This window comes from Vulpes lagopus, chromosome 2, assembly GCF_018345385.1.
Source record: "Vulpes lagopus strain Blue_001 chromosome 2, ASM1834538v1, whole genome shotgun sequence".
NCBI lineage: Eukaryota > Metazoa > Chordata > Mammalia > Carnivora > Canidae > Vulpes > Vulpes lagopus.
The window spans coordinates 82,737,511-82,750,386 of NC_054825.1; the positions used below are offsets into that span (position 1 = coordinate 82,737,511).

Genomic DNA, 12,876 nt, shown 5'->3' on the forward strand with positions numbered 1-12,876 from the left:
CCTGCAAATGCTCACTCCATGGCTTAGCCAATCCCTTTTCCTGCACCTGATTGCCCTTTTCATCTCTGACCACTTCAAGGCTCAGCAGAAGTATCATTTCCTTCCAGGATCTTTTTTTGACTCTCCCATTTGGAGTTAACCTCATGAAATTATACAGTAGTAGGGTGGCCAAAGATCACAGAGATAGGTGATTCCACTTCCTCATGTTACAGGGACTTTGATTTCAAATACCTTTGTTTCCTTTTGGCACAATTGTTTTCTAACATAGCCTTATCTTAACTGTAAATCTCTTTTTTAAAAAAAATATACGATTTTATTTATTTATTTGAGAGAGACAGAGAGCACAAGGCGGGTGAGGGGAACAGAGAGAGGGAGAAGCAGGCTCCTACTGAGCAGGGAGCCCAAAGCAGGGCTCTATCCCAGGACCCTGGGATCATGACCTGAGCCAAAGGCAGACACTTAACCTGCTGAGCCACCCAGGTGCCCCTTCACTGTAAGTTTCTTGAAAAAATTTTCTGTCTATCCCCATTACCCTTCCAACTCTTGCAACACTTTCTACAGAGCTGTGTACGTGGCAGGTATGTAGTAACAGCTTGTTGAGTTAAATGCAAGGACACTAATCCCAACAACTAATCCCAACACCCGAAATCTGGTTAATAAGCATCTTCTCTCATGGTAGTAGAGACATCTGGTTTAGGAATGATTAAAATATCAGGAAAACAGTTAAGTGCTGCTCAGAACGTAGGTAATAAACTTCCTCCCAAAATAAACAGTATTCTAAATGAAACCCAGTCCACAATTAAAATTTTTTATGTCTTAAAGTTTCTAAATTACTTGAAAGGCACATTCCCACTATAACTAAAGGCTTGAAGTAACTATTGCCATTAAAGGCTGGAACCAACATTATAACCTAGGTCTTTTGGCTCCTGTTCAGTGACCCTCCCACCATGTCTTTCTTTCTCTAATTATGATAACAATTCACATCTGAGCTATTTGGACAGCAGAAAGTCTATGGATTCATCTGCTTATCATTTCTCCCACTAGGCCTTGCTCATCAAAGCATGTTCCATAGAACAGCCACATTATCATCTCCCAGGAATGTTTTGGGAAATGAAAAATCTTAAGCCATCTCAAAGTGCACTTCTTAGCAAGATACCTATGTTATTTGTATGTTCAATGAATTCCAGAAGAACAATTCTAGACAATAAAGAAACTGCATTTTTTGTTTGGACACTCTTTGTATCTGAAGTGAGTAAATAATTTTGAGCAGCAAAGAACAGCTGAATACCTTAAGTCAATGCCGCTGGCAAGAGAAAAATACCAAAATTGAAATATGTAGTGAATTAAGTAGTATATAACAAGAATTGTTTATTAAATTATAATATTAAAGAGGAGAGTACAATTTAGCATTATTGAGACATGTAAGTACCTTATATTTATTAAATCGTGTTTGGCATAGTTCTTGAATTTTATAAAAACATGTTTTATATGCCACCACATAGAAATTTACAAACCTTGCCAAACAAAGTTTGATGGAAAATTTACAAAGTTTCTTTCACTTAAATTTCATAATAATCATTTTCCAGTTAGGGAAAAAATCCTACATCCTCTACTGCAACAATTTCTGGTTTTCTATGAAATTTAGTGATCTGGTCCAACTATTTTGTAAAAGAGAGTAAATTGGCTTTTTTTTTTTTTTTTTAAAGGGATAGTACATTTCCAATTTTTTAAATTGACCCAATACCTTCCCTCTTCTGAAAAGTTAGTTGGGAACCATTGAGTCTCTTATGGTGGCTTTACAGGTGTGATGTCAGGAAGTTCTAGGAAGTGCAGTGTTAAGGATTGATCTGATTCATATAAGTTTGCCTCTGCTCTCAAGAGACCTGAAGTGGGGAACTCAGATCCAGGAGCTCCAACAGAGGAGTAAAGTGCAGAGCCCCAGTGTAATTGCCCTTCTCTCTTTCCTGGAGGATATTGAAATATTCTGTGTATTTTTAATGTCCCAAGTACTTCTCAGTTTGTTTGTTTGTTTTTTTCCCAAATGAAGGACAATTTTATATCAGTTTCATGGGAATTTTGGCTTCATTCTGGGAGGATAAGGTACCAAAGATAAGGTATCCTTCTATATATTAAAAATACACAGATATGTGTAGGTTAAATTAAACATTGGCTGATATCCAAAGGAGGGACAATTGTCTGATTTAGAAAAGATTGCTGTTTAGACCTTGACTCCTGAATGTAATAAGATATTGGTGGAAGAGGGAAGTATTTATTTTTGCTTTAGTGATTTATATCAATTTGACTAAAATCCTTAGTAAGAAAAACCAATTAAAGTGTCACAAATCTTGAAAAAAATCAGTTCAGTGGACAAAGAACACTGCATAAGAAGAGCCAGGTTCTAGTTCCGTTTTTATAATGGTCTGTATAATCCAGGACAGATCATTTAATATGTCTGGGCTCAGTTTTCTCATTTGCAAATTCCTTAAAAATCCTGGTTGTGGAAGGGAGACTACTTTACTAAATCTGGGAAATGATGAAAGCCAGACAGTATATAGGAAGATGTATTACTTCCTTCACTAGCAAACAAGTCAGGATGACTATATTCTGAAACCAAAAAGTGCCATGAAAACCTATAGAAAAAATGATCTGTTTCAATGGAAGGGGACTAACTGAGCAGAACTTTACGGAGGGACTATTTGATGTTTTTAAAATATGGATAGGATATCTGACAAAAAGAAAAGAAGCATTGTAAAAAACTTTATGGTGCACATAGAGCTAACAGTTTTTTTAAAGACTTTATTTATGAGAGACACACAGAGAGAGGCAGAGACACAGGCAGAGGGAGAAGCAGGCTCCATGCAGGGAACCCAATGAGGGACTCGATCCCAGCACCCTGGGATCACGCCCTGGGCGAAAAGCAGACGCTCAACCACTGAGCCACCCAGGCATCCCTGGGCTGCCAAATTTTTATCGCATCTGTAGGCACCAGCATAAACATCAACCACCATCACAAACATCCTTCTGTTAAAAAAAAAAAAAAAAAAAAAAAAGGAAAGAAAGAAAAGAATGTCTAAACCTCTTCAACAAATGTCAACAAACTTACACCAAGATATTTAGTTTTATTTTCTAAAGTCATATGTCAAAGAATTGGGAGAAAATTTAATAAATATTAATTCAAAATGATTCTACTTTGGGCAGCCCAGGTGTCTCAGTGGTTTGGTGCCGCCTTCGGCCCAGGGCCTGATCCTGGAGACCCGGGATCGAGTCCCACGTCGGGCTCCCTGCATGGAGCCTGCTTCTCCCTTTGCCTGTGTCTCTGCCTCTCTGTGTGTGTCTCTCATGAATAAATAAATAAAAATCTTAAAAAAAAAAAAAAAGATTCTACTTTACAATAAAACTAAAATCTATTTTACTTATTTTTTTAGCAATTGGTCTTTTAAAATAAAAAGAAAAAATAAAGATAGGGACATCTGTGTGCATGTGTGTGTTCAAACACCAAACAGCATAAACATCAGTATTTCATTAAAAAGAATCACCAAATAGACTCAATAGCATCCAACACACCATATTAGCTTTCATAACTGCATCTGGCTTTAATTACTCTCTTCTTGAAAAATTATTGTTTCCATTTATTTTGTACTTGCAATTTCTTTCACCATCTCAAAGGATCTCTGCCATTTTTCCTCCAGTTAAGGCTATAGGGAGGGACCAACCTATCGGCAGGCTAGCAAGGATGGAAGGTCTAGACCATAAGTGGCAGGGCTATCTTTGGGCAGGTGGGCAAAACTAATATTTCAGCTGATTGCTGAATGGTCACTGTTTGTGATTTGTGCAATTAAGTAAGATCAAAGCAGACTTACAGGCAGTTATGTAAACTTCCACAAAGAGGAAAAATTGCTAATCTGTTCATTGATATAGTGTAAAGAAATTAACCAAAAAAATTTTAGTGGAATGCAGTTAACACACACACTAACTAAAATTAAAATGTTGTAAGGTAATATTTACCCTTAATATAAGTGACATATTCTGAGATCTATTTTCTTCTGTTCTTTGCTTTTCATGAAAAATGTCATTTACAGCCAGTGGTGTACTGGCACCACTCATATCCACTGACAAAAACAGGTTAAATTTTCAGGAATTCTGAAAGCCAGGTGATCTTACAATCATAACTTAAAACCAGCTAAATGTATTTAGCTAAATCAGCTAAATTTATATATATATATATATATATATATATGAATCAGTTTCATGGAATAATGTAAATATATACACAATATATATACAATATATTTATATATTTGTATGTATATATATACATATATATATTTGACATATATATATATTTGACAATTTTCTTGATATATATATATATATATATATATATATATATATATGAAGAAAGAAAGAAAAATTGTCAAATTCTACAAATCAAAGCTTTCTCTTTCTTTGTTTTTCTTTCTTTCTTTTCAGGGCCAGGTGTTAAATACTTAGCAGCACACCATCAGTTGCAGACCACTAACTTCATTTCACAAGTTATTTATGGATCTTAGTTTACAGTTAAAAGGACACTGAATTAACAAATATATAGTTTCCAGTACCTAGAGCCCCCCACACCATAAATATTAGTTTTCTTTTTAGCTTTCTCCTCCTACCACTCTATGATTCAAACATGTATGCATAAATATTAAGGCAAACAAACAAAACACAACTTTTTGGTATATATTTACATTTATTAAAAATCAGAATACAGGAGCACCCAGATGGCTTAGTCCTTTGGTGTCTGACTCTTGGTTTCAGCTCAGGTCATGATCTCAGAGTTGTGAGATCCAGACATGAGTGGGGCTCCACACTGAGCATGGAGTCTGCCTGGCACTCTCTCTCTCTCTCCCTCTACCCTAACCCCCACTTGCACGTGTGTTCTCTCTCTTAAAATAAATAAATAAATCAGAACACCAATCCACAAAATGTGGATGAGTCTCAGGGAGGAAGGAAACACAGAGTAGAAGTCTCCTGCAAATAAACAGAAAACTGCCAGCGGCTGTGGTTAAGATGATACATGCGTGAAATCTGTGGTCTTTTTTTTTTTTTTTTTTTACAATTTTTTAAATTTATTTATGATAGGCACACAGTGAGAGAGAGAGGCAGAGACACAGGCAGAGGGAGAAGCAGGCTCCATGCACCGGGAGCCCGACGTGGGATTCGATCCCGGGTCTCCAGGATCGCGCCCTGGGCCAAAGGCAGGCGCCAAACCGCTGCGCCACCCAGGGATCCCAAATCTGTGGTCTTTAATGTGTGGCTGCCCTTATTTTTTTTTAAAGAAAACTTTAATCTCACCACAGTAAAATCTAGTAAAGCTTTAACTCTGCTAACCAATGATTGGTTTCTGACAGATTATGCAATTTTTAAATTATTTCTATATTCATTTATCTGTGATTATTAGTTGATGTTTCAAAATATATCTGGTCAGGTGCCAAGGAACAAAAAGCGAATAGAAATATCACACAAAGTGCTGGTGCTGGTAGGAGGGGGCAGCAGTCATTAAGCTCAGCTTGTGCCCTGATCCCTTCCAACTGGCATAAAAGTCCTGTGTGTTCTCTTAACACCATTCCAGACTTTTCTTCATCTTCTCTTTATCTTTCTTTCTTCCTTTTTATTATACCTAAAAGTAGTGGGTGTATCATGTATTCTGAATAAGAGGGATTTGGAGTTCAAAGAGAAAATTCCTATTTTTTCCTCAAGTCTTAGAAATGAAAAGCTTGCCATGGTAGCCAAAAGCAGACACACACACACACATACACACACTTTAAGTGACTTTCTAAATTCTAGGTTTTTTTTCTTCAATTCATTCATACAGTAGCCTATTTGGTTTCTTTTTGAGTAAACAAATTAGTATTATGGAAATGTGAGCTGAAAATTTTACCTGGTAAAATGTACTTCAGTTCTCTTCAAAACTAGGGATAGAAGAAACGACATATTAAGGGATTACATGTGGAGTTGAAATAGCCAAACCGTATCAAAGCATCAAACAAAACCACGGGAGTAGAGAAGTCCAGAAATGGATCCAATAAAATTGTGAAGAAACAGGGAAACCAACATAATAAGAAAACACCCATCCCTATTCCTAAAGTTTTGGCCACTTTTTTGTCTTTCCTCATTTGATTATTTTGATTTTCTGGCAAGTTATTGATTGCATGAGCATGTTTTCTTGATACTGCAAAAATCTTGCCATAAATCCCCACCATCACAGACCCAGGAGTGAAGAAACCTGCCATCAACAAAGTGGTTCCCCATAGCTTGTTGAACATCACTGGGCAGGAACTGGAACAAGCCACCAAGATATCATAGCCTTCTATACCATCGGCGTAGGCCTCTGAGAAGACCACCCAGAAAGCAAATGCTTGGGGGACGGACCAGCAGAGAAGTAGCAACCGCTTAGTGAGGGAAATCGTCATTTTTGTAGAATAACATAAAGGGTAACAGATAGCATAAAATCTATCAATGGCCACAGAGCAAAGATAAAAAATGGATGGTATGCCAAGCATCAGGTCAAAACTGTAATGAATCTTGCAAAATGTAAGCCTGAAATACCAGCAAGTCTCCACCGATCTGACAATACTATAGGGCATGATTGGTGAGTCCCAGGAGGAAATCAGTGACTACCATGGAGAGGATGAGGAAGGTGGTTGGTGTGTGAAGCATCCTGAAGTAGGAAATGGAAATGATTATGGCAAGATTGCCAAACACCATGATGAATATGGCTCCTGCCATAAATGAAAACATAGCAGCTTGGACACCCAGTGGTTGTCCAAGATCCATTTTGATATCCTGGGCAAGATCCATTTCCATATGAAGAGCAATCCCATATTTCCTTCAGAAAAAGCAAGGACACATGAAACTTTGTCAGATATATAATATAGGGGGCACCTGGGTGGCTCAGCAGTTGAGCATCTGCCTTTGCCTCAGGGAGTGATCCCAGGGTCCTGGGATCGAGTCCCGCCTGCTTCTCCCTCTGCCTGTGTCTCTCATGCATAAATAAATAAAATCTTTTTTAAAAAGATACGTAATGCAGTACATAATACATCAAATAGTCTATATTTTATATAAATTTTCATAGAAAAATATAGAAGACTCAAGGAAGAGATTTAATTATGCTAAAATATTAGTTATGATCTTTCTCATTTATTTACCTTAAACTTTATTTTCAAGTTCATAGAATGTTAACCTGAGTTTAAATGGTCGTTATTTACTGTATACTTTCCTGGTTACAAATTATATCACTCACATTTAGCAAGCTCTTACCTTATGCCAGGGCCAGAAATTTTTAAAAAGAAGAGAGGAGAAAAAGAAAGAGAAGACTGGAAGGGAGGTGAAGGAGAAGAGAAGCAACCAATTAATTATCTAATTTATTGTAACTGATGTTCCTTATGTTCATAGAAAGACTGAATATGTATTAGAAAATACAGTCACTTCTTTCTCACATAAGTCTGGAACAAATAATCAGATTTTATTTAATTGAAGTCTACTGCCTTGTGGGACCAGGAAATTATTTTCACTTGAAAATTGTTTCATTATGTGTTGTGTTCTTTTCATGGTGTCTTTTATTTTGAAAGGGGGAATCACTTAAGGATGTATAATGATTGGAGACATTCGTCTTCAGCCAGGTGTGGAGCTTTGACTAGCATCTCACTAACCAGAGCACCTGAATCAGACACAGGTAGAGGCCAAAGGTGGGCCACCCTTGCTTCTGTGTGAGGGGCAAGCACACCTCTGTGGTACTTCTCAGAGCTCTGGTCAGTACAGAACGAGCAAAAATGAAAGCCTGATGTTTTAGTACAGGGGTCACATAGAGAGCTAGCAGCAGACACTAAGTGAGCTTTAGGATGACAGGCTGTCTCCACTCCCTCCCCTTGTTGGCCCAGTATCTTCATTCTGCATACAAATTTGCAAGATACCATTTACATGTATATTTCTTAAATTTAAATTCAATTTGCCAACATGTAGTATATTAGTTTCAGATGTAGTGTTCAACAATTTATCAGTTGTGTATCACATCACATCACATGCTCAGTGCTCATCACATCATGTGCCCTCCTTAATGCCCGTCACCCAGTTACCCCATTCTCCCACCCACCTCCCCTCTAACAACCCTGTTTGTTTCCTATAGTTAAGAATCTCTCATGGATTTTCTCCCTCTCTGAGGACTTCCCAGTCAGTTTTCTCTCCCTTTCCCTGTGATCCTCTGCCCTGTTTCTTATATTCTCTGTATGAGTGGAACCATATGACAATTGTCCTTCTCTGATTGGCTTACTTCACTCAGCATAATACCCTCCAGTTCCATCCACATCGAAGCAAATGGTGGGCATTCGTCCTTTCTGATGGCTCCATTGTATATGTAGACCACAGCTTCTTTCATCTTTCATCTTTCCATTCATCTTTCAATGGACACCAAGGCTCCTTCCACAGTGTGGCTATTGTGGACATTGCTGCTATAAACATTGGGGTGCAGGTGTCCCAGCATTTCACTGCATTTGTATCTTTGGATTAAATCCCCAGCAGTGCAATTGCTGGGTCGTAGGGCAGGTCTATTTTTAACTCTTTGAGGAACCTCCAGACAGTTTTCCAGAGTGGTTGTACCAGTTCACATTCCCACCAACAGTGCAAGAGGGTTCCCCTTTCTCCTCATCCTCTCCAACATTTGTCGTTTCCCATCTTGTTAATTTTCCCCATTCTCACTGGTATGAAGTGGTATCTCATTGTGGTTTTGATTTGTATTTCTATGATGACAAGTAATGTGGAACCTTTTTTCATGTGTCTGCTGGCCATTTTTATGTCTTCTTTAGAGAAATGTCTATTCATTTCTTCTGCCCGTTTCTTGACAGGATTATTTGTTTTTGGGGTGGTAGATTTTGATAAGTTCTTTTGGAAGGCAACATGCTCATGAATTAGCATAACTTTCCTTTTTAAAGTACATTGGAGAAAAAAACACTATCTACTACAAAGCATAACATTTAATACTGTAGAGAGTCTTTGGCCATTAAAGATTTCACAAATATCAGACATGACCAGTTACTAATAGACCAAGTGATAGATCCTCAGCACCCATGAGCACCATCACGCATTGAGCAATAACTGTTTACTGAGTGCCCACAACACACAAGACATAGTGAAAGAACAAGAAAGCATGAACTAGTCCCTGGCTGCAGAGATTCTACAAATCAGCTGATAAGGCAAAACACACCAACACTTAAAACCTAAATGATTCTGCACCACAGATAAAAAACAACTAGGTCTAGGCAAAATATGTAAAACAAAATATGGACAAGAGAATTTCAGGCTGAAGTAGACAAGAATGATCTGGTGGGGGCAAGACTTTCCATCTGGTTCTCAATAGATGAGTGAAATTTAAACAGAAGAGAGAAAGCTGGTTCCAAGCAGAAGAAAAGCTGAAGAAAAAGCATGAGGTTGTTCAGAAACCTTCATTCTCAGGGTCTCTAAAACAGAGAAAATAAAGGTTGAGGAGAGAATAGAATGGGAGGAGAGAGGGTTTCTAGTTTCATTGTTGCCCCCTAAACCAGTGGTCTTAGCCAGTAGTCAAGGAGTTTCCCATTTTGTTCTTAAATTTAAGTAATGATTTAAAAAAAGAAAAATGATTTTAAAAAATACATAAAACAATTAAGATAGCTGCAGGATGATGAATGCAGATTTGAAATTTAAAACTTTCTTCAACTGATTCTTTTTTATTGAAGAATAATTGACACACAAGATTGTATTCATTTCAGGTGTACAAAGTACTGATTTGGTATTTATAAACATCACAAAATGATCCTAACACAAGTCTAGTTATCATCTGTCATCATGCAAAGTTGTTACAATACTGTTGACTATATTTCCTATGCTGTACATTACATCCCCATGTCTTACTTATTTTTTAACTGGGATATGTACCTCTTAATTCTATTTACTTATTTTGTCCATCCCCACCCTTGTCCCTTCTGATAACCACCAGTTTGTTCTCTGTATCTATGAGTCTGTTTCTATTTTGTTCATATGTTCATTTGTTTTGGTTTTTATGTTTCACATATAAATGAAATCATTTGGTATTTGTCTTTCTCTGTCTGACTTATTTCACTTAGCATAATACCATCAAGGTCTATCCATGTTTGCAAATGGCAAAGATTCATTTTTTTATGAATGAATAATATTTCAATGTAAATATATATACCACATCTCCTTTGCCCATTAATCTAATGCTGCAGTAAACATAAGAGTGCATATATCTTTATGATTTTTTTTTGTTTTCTTCGAATAAATAGAAGTGTAATTACTGGATCACATGGTAGTTTTTTGAGGAATTTCCATATGTTTTCTATAGTGGCTACACCAATTTACATTCCTACCAACAGTGCACAAGGACTCCCTTTTTTCCACATCCTTCCAACACTTGTAATTTCTTATATTTTTGATAATAGCCATTCTGACAAGTGTGAGATGGTATCTCATTGTGGCTTTGATTCATATTTCCATGGTGGCTAATTATGTTGAGAGCATCTTTTCATGTGCCTATTGGCTATCTGTACGTCTTCTTTGGAGAAAAATAAAAATATCTATTCAAGTCCTCTGTCCATTTTTTAATTGGATTGGGGTTTTTTCTTTTTCTTTTTTCTTTTATTTCTTTCCTCTTTTTCTTCTTCTGCTTCTTCTGCTTCTCCTCCTTCTTCTTTTTGATTTTGAATTATGAGTTGGATTTTGGCCCTCCAACTGATATTTTTGGATGCTAATTCTCCAACTAATTTTAACTGTTGAATCCAAGGCAGTTCTATCCTACTTATCCTTCCTGCTCTGGCGTCTTATCCCCCCTGTGGAGAAGTAATAGGCTAACTATTTTATGGGACACATTTTAGCAATGGAATTAAAGATAGAGAAGGAGGAACATGGCTGTTTACAACCATATAGGGATGCTACCAAACTGCATTTGGGATCTCTGCCAGCTAATCCCCCAACTACTGTTTATAGAAATGACAGATTTATTCCTGAAAGATAGATTTATCAAACATTTTCACCTAAAAATTTCTAAAGTATGTACCACTAATTCTCAAGTTACATTCTTTTTAAGCAATTACTATAGGGGTTTCTAATATGCATATAACATTCATCTGCTCCTCCTACATCCTCATAGGAAAAAAAGGAAGAGGAAAAAAAACTGAAGGTGAGGAATTTCATTCCCTTTCTTTTACCAAAGTTTTTTGGGTTTTTTTGTTTTTTTCTTTTTTTAGCTAATTACCATTCTTGTTAGCCACCTGTTTACCAGTTAAGCATCAGCATGGAAGAAAATACTGGGAGAAAATGTAGTAGTCAACCCTTGAACAACACAAGGTCAAACTGCATGGGTTTACTTATATGTGGATGTTTTTCAATAATCATTACTCTATTGTAAATGTAGTCTCTCCTCCTAATGATGTTCTTCAGAGCATTTTCTTTCTTCTAGCTTACTTTGTTGTGAGAATACAGTACATATAACATATAAAACATGTGTTAATCAACTCTTCATGTTCCTGGTAAGGCTTCCAGTCAATTGCAGGCTACTAGTAGTTAAGTTTGGGGGAACCAGAAGTGTATTTTCAACTTTGTGGGGTGGGGGGTTGGTGCCCCTAACTCCCAAGTTGTTCAAGAGTCAACTGTACTATAAAATAGAAAGGAAGTTTCTAATAACCTTCAGTATACTCATCAAAAAGCATAGGAAAGCCAAAGAAAACCTTGTAGGTTTATATTTAAGTCACTTTACTTTTTTTTTTCTTTTAAGACAGGAAAGGAGGGGGGTGGGTCAGAGGGGAAGGGAGAGAGAATCTCAAGCAGGCTCCGTGCAGAGTAGAATGCTGACAGTGGGTTCCAGGCAGGGCTCTATCTCACAATTCTGAGATCATGACCTGAGTTGAAATCAGGAGTCAGATGCTTAACCAACTGAGCCACCTGGACACCCCTTAAGTCACTTTACTTCTTAGAAAGTAAAGCTGGGACGCCTGTGTGGCTCAGTGGTTGGACTCCTGTCTTCAGCTCAGATTGTGGTCCCAGGATCCAGGATTGAGTTCCAAATAGGGCTCCCTATGAGGAGCGTGCTTCTACCTCTGCCTGTGTCTCTGCCTGTCTCTCTGTGTCTCTCATGAATGAATAAACAAATCTTTAAAAAAAAGGAAGTAAAGCTAAAAGAAACAAATAATTTCATTTTAATGAAAATGGCACACACATAGTATTCTCATGCTAAAGACAACTCTGTGACAACATATTTTAAGATTTAATTGCAAATTTTGTGATCATGGTTTACTGACTTTGATATTATGATCATCCAACTGCCCATTTTTGGAAAGTCATACTCAATCCTTCTAAGCTTCAAATCATAGGATATGAGCTGACCTCCCTTTTGTCTAGAATTCAGGAACCTTAATTAGCAAATCAACTCTAAGAACTCTAAGAAAGTTCTTTGAAACACATAGCATCATGCATACATTAGTATATGTCTTCCTCGTACCCTCACCATAGAGCAGGGAGGGGTACAGCAGATGACTATTTGGTGACTTCATCAAACAAAACTTTGAAGTAACTTCCCTCTGAGAATCATTGTCTTCTATGGTGTATTTGGCATGTTTCTTGAATGTGACATCCATCATCAATTTAAACCCTTTGATGGCCGTATCTTTCATATCTTTCACAGTCATTGTCTGTGGATGCTAAACGCGTAAAATACTTTCAAGGCTATATTCTTCAAGTGTCAATATAAGCATATATAGATACATGAATGGCAAGAAAATTAAAGTCTAGTCTTTTCTCTATTATTGTTCTATCTATAAGAAGCACAAAATTAGACTCAGAACATAACAAATT

The 12,876-nt window shown here is 37.1% G+C and overlaps 1 pseudogene; it reads right to left on the reverse strand.

Moving 5' to 3' along the window:
* Positions 1 to 5,858: 5,858 nt before the first annotated feature.
* Positions 5,859 to 6,865, reverse strand: LOC121477155 (annotated as a pseudogene).
* Positions 6,866 to 12,876: the final 6,011 nt, after the last annotated feature.